Here is a 9,123-nt window from a genome sequence, read left to right on the forward strand (position 1 = left end):
CTGAGCCATCAGCCCAGAGCCTGACGCGGGGCTCGAACTCACGGACTGCGAGATCGTGACCTGGCTGAAGTCAGACGCTTAACCGACTGCGCCACCCAGGCGCCCCTCACCAATGCACATTTTTATTCACCCTTCTGACACTGGGTTTTTAAAGGAGAAAAAAACTATTTATTTCTTAACTCTGTACTCCAATTTAAAATCTCTTCACTCTTCTGGGGTGCCTGGGTGTCTCAGTCCGTTGAGCGTCCAACTTCGGCTCAGGTCATGATCTCGCAGTTTGTGAGTTCGAGCCCCACATCAGGCTCTGTGCTGACAGCTCAGAGCCTGGAGCCTGCTTTGGATTCTGTGTCTCCCTCTCTCTGCTCCTTCCCTGCTCATGCTCTGTCTCTCTCTGTCTCTCAAAAATGAATGTGTTAAAAAAAAAATTACAAAATCGCTTCACTCTTCTTGTTCTCACCCACTCGCCACATCTCCAACTCACCTCTGACCTCCACACCTCCCCAGCTATTTCATCACTGACTTGGCCTGAATCAGAGGAATGATTCATGGAATCATAAAATTCAGGGTGGAAGAGACCTTAAAGGTCAGCTAATTCAACCACCCAACTAAGTGGAAAAACCAGCTCTCATCTTCATTCTTTCTTCCCTAACTTTCCAAACTCAATTGCAAACAGAACAGTGCTTCTAGTTGTTACAGAACTTCCTGCTTTGTATATCTTTGTAATCAAGGTAAAATCCCTTCTCTCTGGGATTGGTTAGGAAGAGTCCTGTCAATAGTAGAAAATGGATTACAGATGAGGAAACCTGCAATCTTCTGAATATTGAGTTGGCCACTCTTTCAAAAAGTGTTCAAAGGTGAGCATATTTATTTCACTTACTCCATTTATCCCATGAGATAACTGAATATAATTCCCAGGAGATATAAGTAGAGAATTCACCAAAAATATATCTATAAATGGCCCATAAACGTATTAAAATATAATCAACCTAATTCATAGTAAGTAAATGTCAATTAAAATTATAATGAGATAATATTTCTCACCTATCATATGGCAAAAATATAAAACAGGCATTCTCATACACTGCTAGTGAGTATGTACAAAACCTTTATGGACAGGGATGTGTGATATCTAACAAATATACATATGTGTCTGCCTTTCGAACAAGCAATGCTACATGTAGGAACCCTGAAAATATACCTCCAAAAATATATCTGTACAATATTATTTAGATTATTCATTGCTGTATTATTTATAATTTTTAAATACTGGAAGTAACCTGTATGCACATTTATAGGAGAGCAGTATAAACTCTGGTGCACCCACACAATGGAGTACTATGCAAGAATAAGATCTATGAACCAATTTGGAGTGCTCTCCAAGATGTATTGTTAAAGTAAATACATCTATATGTATATATAGTAAGTTATTTTTGTGTAAGAGAGAAATTTAGAAAATATACATGTAGTACTCATTTGTGCATAAAGAAACACAAGCAGGATAAAATAGAAAACCAGTTAAGACTGGTGAAAAGAATAAAACAAATGTGGGAAATCATACCACTTTTTATATAATCCTGACCTGTAGAACCATGTGAATGCTTCATATACTCAAGAAATCAAGGATGAAGGGAAAAAAATTAATACAGAATATAAACGGAAACAAACAAATGAACCAAATTGGAGGCAGGAGGGAGATCAAACTCAAGTATCATTAAGTGGAATAGTTGGACTATATCTCTTCAAGCTAAAGTCAAAAAGCGTTAATGATTACTGTTCAATCAGAGGAGGTTTTTTCCTCAGACATAGAAATTAGCAATTCTTAAACAACTTTCTTTTTTTTTTTAATGTTTATTTATTTGTTTTGAGAGAGAGAGTCGGGGGGGGGGGGGTGGCGGGCAAAGAGACAGGGAGAGAGAGAGAATCCCAAGCAGGCTCCATGCAGTGAGCATGAAGCCCAACACAGGGCTCAAACCCATGAGCCATGAGATCATGACCTGAGCTGAAACCAAGAGTTGGATGCTTAACTGACTTAGCCACCCAGGCACCCCTGAAACTACTTTCTGTATATTCCAGAATTAAGCAAATGAGTAGATATACAATGTCAATGGGAGCCAGTTTTCCCACTGACAAAGAAGAATTACAAATATGGGTAGGAGAAAGGTCTGAATGATCCCTGTGGCTTTCCCGGCTCTGTTGGTTGACAAGGACTGGAAGCAATGATACCCATTTTCCACTAACAAAACGAAACCAGTTTGGGACAGGGAACATACAACTTGAGCCTAGAATAACTTTTATGGCAGAAAACAAGAATGATGGGGATATATCAAAAGGACAAAGAAACCTTCTTGAAGGACTTCTCACTAATCAAATCGTGGAAATTTGGGCATCAAAATGATAATAAAAGTAACTTATAACCCATTGAATAAAATAAGAATCAAGAGTCCATATAGAAATACATACATACATATGAAGAGTAAACTCTTCTTTGTTGTACAAAAGCAACTGGTAAATATAGAAGAAATGGTGAACATGAAAAGCCACTGTTTAGCAACTGTCATTGAAATAATTGCTTTAGACAAGGGGCACCTGGGTGGCTCAGTTGGTTAAGCATCAGACTGACTCTTGGTTTCAGCTCAGGTCATGATCTCACAGTTTTTGAGTTTGAGCCCCACATCGGACTCTGTGCTGACAGTGTAGAGCCTGCTTGGGATCATCCCTCTCCCTCTCTCTCTCCTACCCTTCCCTGCTCTCTCTCTCTTTCAAAATAAATAAACTTTAAATTTTTTTTAAAAGAAATAATTGCTTTAGGGAAGAATCATTAATGAATGGTAAACTAGTACGTACCAATTTGAAGAGTAACCAGATGTCTATATAGTCTCAAAGTTCCTTCTCCCATAAGATATGTATTAATTACATTGAAAGAAAATAGTAACTTTTTTAGGGCAGAATGATGCACTGAGGACACAGCATCTCTCCTAAGAAATTCCTGCTGAAAATCTGTAATGTGAATGTAATCATGAGGAAGCATCAGACAAATTCAAGTTGAGAAACATTCTATAATATAGCTGGCTACAAATATCAGTGTCACTTGGGGCACCTGGGTGACTCAGTCAGTTAAGCATCTGACTTTAGTTCAGGTCATGATCTCACAATTCATGAGCTCAAGCCCTGCATCAGACTCTGTACTGTCAGCTCAGAGCCTGAAGCCTGCTTCAGATTCTGTCTCTCCTTCCCTCTCTCCCCCAACCTCACTTGTGCTCTTTCTCAGTCTCTCAAAAATAATATATAAATAAACGTTAAAAATTAAAATAAATAAATAAATAAATTTAAAAATATATATATATACATATATATATATATATATCAGTGTCACAAAATATTAAGCAAGATTGACAAACTATTTCAGGCTAAAGGAGACTAAACAATGCAATGTGAGATCTGGCAGTGTTTTTTGTTGCTGTTGTGTTTGGTTGATTGGTTAGTTGATTGGTTGGTTGGTTGGTCGGTTTCTATAAAGAGAACTACTTGGATAATTTGAAAAATCTATCTGTATATTAAATAATAACTTGTATCAATGTGAGCTTCCAGATTTTTTATGATTATATTTGTTATGTAAAAGAATGTCCTTGATTTTAGGGTGTACACTTGAAATATTTAGGGGTAAGAAGCTTCATATCTGCAACTTTCAATTTTATCTTTTTGAGAATCTTTTAGGTGAAGAGTATCTTTTTAAAATCTTCTTGCGGGGCACCTGGGTGGCACAGTCGGTTAAGCGTCCGACTTCAGCCAGGTCACGATCTCGCCGTCCGTGAGTTCAAGCCCCGCGTCAGGCTCTGGGCTGATGGCTCAGAGCCTGGAGCCTGTTTCCGATTCTGTGTCTCCCTCTCTCTCTGCCCCTCCCCCGTTCATGCTCTGTCTCTCTCTGTCCCAAAAATAAATAAACGTTGAAAAAAAAATTTTTTAATCTTCTTGCAACTTTTCTGTAAGTCTGAAAGTATGTTAAAATAAAAACATATAAGAAAAAAACTATTATCCTCATGTGGTTGATCTCCCTATTACTTATTTGGGCATTTATCATATGCTCTTTCCTCTACTTCATTTTGTTTTCCCCTCTATAGGATCTTCCGCCCACTCATCCTGGTGACAAAATTGAAAGTCTGGATGGAGTGGGCAGCCTTAGATCCTCCTAACTCTCAGATGTAAAAAGCATACATATTCCCATTTTTGCTTAATATCTACCAAATCCATCCTTCACACACAGTGGTAGTTGTTATAAGTACATATGTTGCTCTCATTATGTCATCTACCAGAGGTGGCTACAAGAATATGATGTGAGCCATTTGGACCAATTCCAATCCTCTTCTATAAATCTGCTCTAAAGCAAGAATACTCAGACACCTATAGAGTAGGTCCAAAGAAGACTAGGGGAGACTAAAATAGATACATTTCTATTTTTTTTAAGTATCTATACACTTGAAGAAGAGTTTGTGTGTCTTATACTTAAGTTGTGCAAATGTGTGTGGCTCATTCATTCATTCCTTCATTCAGAAGGCCTTATGGAAAAGCTAGTACTTGCCAAGTTTTATGGTACATTGTATAGATTCTAAAGGAGCTATTTCTAAAGGAAATCTATTTCTATAGATTCTAAAGGAAACATTTCTCTCTCTCTCTCTCTCTCTCTCTCTCTCTCTCTCTCTCTCTCTCTGAATAGTACTTTCAGGAAAGAACAATGTGACAAGTGCTGTAACTGAATTATACACTATGTAACATGGACACAAAGGACAGCACAACTAACCTCAAAATAGTTGATATTAAATCACAAAAGCAAAAGTCAAAAAGCCATAAAAGACACCTGTGACATCTAACCGCCTTTGCCAGACCAACATCCTAAATCTCGTCTGTGGTATTCCTGACCAGTGAGTGCGAAAAGGGCCATAGTACCATCCCTATGCATTGGAACTGATGCAGTGGCAGGGGCATGGAAAAGGTGGGGCACTGGGACAGGGATAGAGTTGACCAGAGCATCAGATCCCCTAGCCTTCTGTCTCTACACATCCAGAGTGCCTCTACCTCATATCTTTAAAATATAGACTTGCTGAAAAATATTTCACTTGATAAAAAAGATATTGGTGCTAAAAAAAATCCAACAGAACATGAATTTTAGCACACAATTTCTCATATTGATTGTGTGGATGAGTGTGTGTTTCCAACTGGAATATAATACTCTCAATACCTGCCATCTAAGTACACAGAAAGATTGTTCAAAGAGGCTGTGCTAACAGTAGTTGGTTTAAAGGACACTTATTGCTGCAACATAAGAGTGAAAATCAGATACGACTTAAACATCCAGCGAATGGTTAGATAAATGTTACGTGAGCCATATTATGAAAGGATTTTTTACTGAGGTAGATCTATATGTGCTCATATAGAAGTCTGTTCCAGATATATTGTCAAGTATACATATAATTTTATTACCATTGCAATGCTAACAAAGTATGAATCTCGATTTACAAACTTAGATAGGCAAGAAATGTAACTTTAAAAGTTTATAGTTTAGAGGGAGAGAGAGAGCGCGCACAAGCAGGGAAGGGGCAGAGAGAGAGGAAGACACAGAATCTGTAGCAGGCTCCGGGCTCTGAGCCATCAGTGCAGAGCCTCACGCGGGGCTCAAACTCACCAACCACGAGATCATGACCTGAGCTGAAGTTGGATGCTTAACCAACTGAGCCACCCAAGCACCCCAAGAGATGTAATTCTTAAAAAAATAATGAACTTATTTTCTGTTTTAACCTTACTTTTATGTAGTAATAGAAAATTAATTTCTGATACTGCATTTGAGTTCCAGGAAGGCTTATTTGGGCCAAGCTGTGAGTGACAAGACATCTCATCACTGGATTTGCCCTCTATCAGTACTTGGGATGCTAGGATCCACTCTTACCCTGTCTGGCCACCCATCTTAGGATCATGCCAATCATTTCTGTATCTTCCCCTTCCCAAGTCTGGCTCTCCCAGCTACTTCCGTATCCTTCCCAAGAGTCATTCCATTCATGCTAGGCTGTAGGAAATTCTGAGAGACTGTGTAAAGTCCAGTGGGTCCTCCAGCACTGCTTGTATGTGTGTGTTGGAGATTATCTAAAGCCACAGGGAAATGGTGGAAAATTCACCATTACCTTTGCCAGAAAGAGTGATTTATGCCTTTGTTCTTTCCCTAAGCCCCCAATGTGGCTTCATACTCTATCTTGCATGGGCTTTCATTGCTGAATCTTTGCTAAACTCCTTAGGCTTAACTTATTGCCCTCAAAAATATTGGGCAGTTACACTGCCTGTCTGCCTCCTCATTACTATAGTAATCGGTTATGTACTCTTATTTGGAGTAAACATGATGAGTATCTCTCCACACTCAACTCCATTCCTACAATCACAGGTAAATATGCTGAAAATCAATAGCAAAAGAAATACTAAGAGACCATCCCCACATCAAGAGACATTCCTATTAGGGAAGTAAACCAAATGTTCTTCTTTGCAGCCAAAGAACTTTACACCAAAATCTGAATTGTACATATACCAACACCAAGCATTTATTAAAAGTTTTTGGTATAATACTTTGGGCCATAATTATTTTGACTATCTGCTTATGATCACCTGATACTGAAATGTAAAAAAATGTAAGATGAACTTCTCTTAGATTAAGTTCCATTAATATTATAAGTGTTCTCTAATATTAGTTATTAATTGACAGAATAAATAAAATATTGCATCACCATTAAAAAAACCCAAGGGGTCTAGACACCCACTGACATCTCTTTTGCTCCTGGGGCCTGGCCACCATCCCTGGCTGAGAGTGTACCTAGAAAGCAGGAACAACCTCTATACCTGCATAAGCATGCTTATGTCCTGTCTCTTCACTGCCAAGGTCACCTGAGCTGGAGAGGCAGGACAGATGACCTTCTTTCTCAGGAACCCACAAGGAAGGCTGTCTCATACAGTTATATAGTTTGAACACTGGACAAAGATGCTTGGGTGTGAATAGGGCTGAAATCTAGAAAGACAAAACCCTTGGCATGGGGCCAAGGCTGTTGGAAGAAGGAGGGGCTCTTGTCTTTGTACAAAGGTGTTGTCAGCTGTCTAAGCCACTGCCCCTAGGAAGGATCTGCTCAACAAGGCACCTTATTGTAATTCATTCACCAAAATGTGGCCTTTTTCTAATTTTTCGGAGAGAAGCAGCATAAGTTGCCAGAGGTCCTTTCTTCCTCTCTGAATCTCTCTCTTCTCCCAAGAATTGAAACTCTTTTATCTAGTCTTGGAAGCCTTAAGGCTTCTTCCGACTTATCATATATTTTTCCAAATCTCTTTTTATTCCCTGTGTCTTTCTATTCCCTTAAGGACTAGAAACTAAAAAATTAGAGACTCAAAAGTTGTTGACTTCCTTTCTTAATGTATTTTGTTGGGTCATCTTTTCCCTGAGGTGTCAAACACAGAATGCATGCCAGCTGACAGAATGGGTGAAAGGCCAGGACCACCAGGAAATAAAGTGGAAAGAAAACCCCTCAGTTAATATTTCAAAATGCCATCTGCCATTGTGTGTGCATAGACTAGTTGTGGAAGGCTACACACAGGTCTAAATTGTTAGCAGTAATTCCTCTTGGAAGTGAAATTTGGAGATGAGACTTGTATTTTTCACTGTATACATGTCTGCATTGGAAGTGTTTTTTATGGAAGCTTATGTGACTTTTGCACTTTTCTGAAAGATAAGCTTTTTTAAAACTGGAGGAAACGTGCTTCTGTGTACTTTTAGTGATGGTGTTCAGAATGACAATTTGTTCTTGCTTCTCGTGAGTGTTTTGCAGTACATCTACCTCCCTATGTCAGAGCTAAAATATTTTTAAGTTCTTGCATGCTGGTTATAATTCTCACATTATTTCAAGTTGCAGAAATGGCAATAGTAACTGACAGAAATAATATGGACTGAAATGTACATAATTTGCATCATTTAATATAATTTACTTCCCAGGTAGAACCACAAAGAGTCCCACACTGGACTGCTGATTTCTCCTTTCCTTTTGCAGATGAGGAAGGGCCAATATTTAACAGATAACAAGAGTAAGTCCCAAAGGGTGGCCCAAAGGAATAGAGCTGAGAGAGCTGGAACCAAACAAAGCTCCAGTTCTCTAGACTCCAGTCCAGTGTTACTTCTATTCTAGAACATGTTTTCTCAGTTTGCACTATTTGTCTCCTTCCGTGAAATATAGAGAATGGTGGGGAAAGGTGGATTTACATGAATGAGGTTTAAGCTTCAAGTGCCTGCTTTGCATGGGCCCTTTCTAAGGTCCTAGGAGGGCCGTAGCATTGAGTTCACACGGGCACGTGGTTTTTTTAAAATGTGAAAGGTAAATTTTTTTTTTAACAGCAATTGGTTAAGGCCCCTGTCTCTTTCCTCTCCAGGCTCCCTTCATACGAGGTGGCACTGGGGAGCCTTGCAGCTTTTGAGGATATGAGTTAAGGAGCAGTTGATTAAGTTGGGGATACATACAACTTCAGCATATTGTCACTTATATGGTTCACAGCTACTTCCGTGAAAGCTTTTGCCAGCTGTCCCAATGTAGGGATAGATTCTATGAATACCCTCACTGCCCACTGTGTCAACTCTCCTGGTCTTCTGACACAAAGGTACAGGGCCAGAGGCTGATTCTTACATAGCTCGGCTCTGAAAGTAGGTGTGGTGGAGGTTGAAGTTATGGAGCCAGAAGCTAATCTGTAGAAAATTCTTCCAACATCAAGAACATAAAATTTTAACAGAGGGTTTGGTTCCCATCAAGATCTAATCAAAACAGATGCCTTCTCCTCTCAGGACTATATTTGAGAATGCGCTATATATACAATCATAAAAGCTCCATATTTTTCATAGTTTATGGTAGTTGTGTGAAACAAAATATTTCAGAATTGCTAGGTTTGAAGGGAAGAAAGCTGTAACTATACTTAAAATAGAGCAGGTCTGTAACAGTTCAACAGCATGACAAGAGGTATTCACAATTGACAACAGATGACAGCAGTTTACATGTCATTACTAATAATGATGGTGCTAACATTTTGTAAACAATAAATATTTTTTTAAATATTCAGTCA

The 9,123-nt window shown here is 38.9% G+C and overlaps 1 pseudogene; it reads left to right on the forward strand.

Moving 5' to 3' along the window:
• The first annotated feature begins 5,914 nt into the window (after positions 1-5,914).
• Positions 5,915-6,552, forward strand: LOC122490531 (annotated as a pseudogene).
• Positions 6,553-9,123: the final 2,571 nt, after the last annotated feature.

The sequence above is a fragment of the Prionailurus bengalensis genome, chromosome B2, assembly GCF_016509475.1.
Source record: "Prionailurus bengalensis isolate Pbe53 chromosome B2, Fcat_Pben_1.1_paternal_pri, whole genome shotgun sequence".
Lineage (NCBI taxonomy): Eukaryota > Metazoa > Chordata > Mammalia > Carnivora > Felidae > Prionailurus > Prionailurus bengalensis.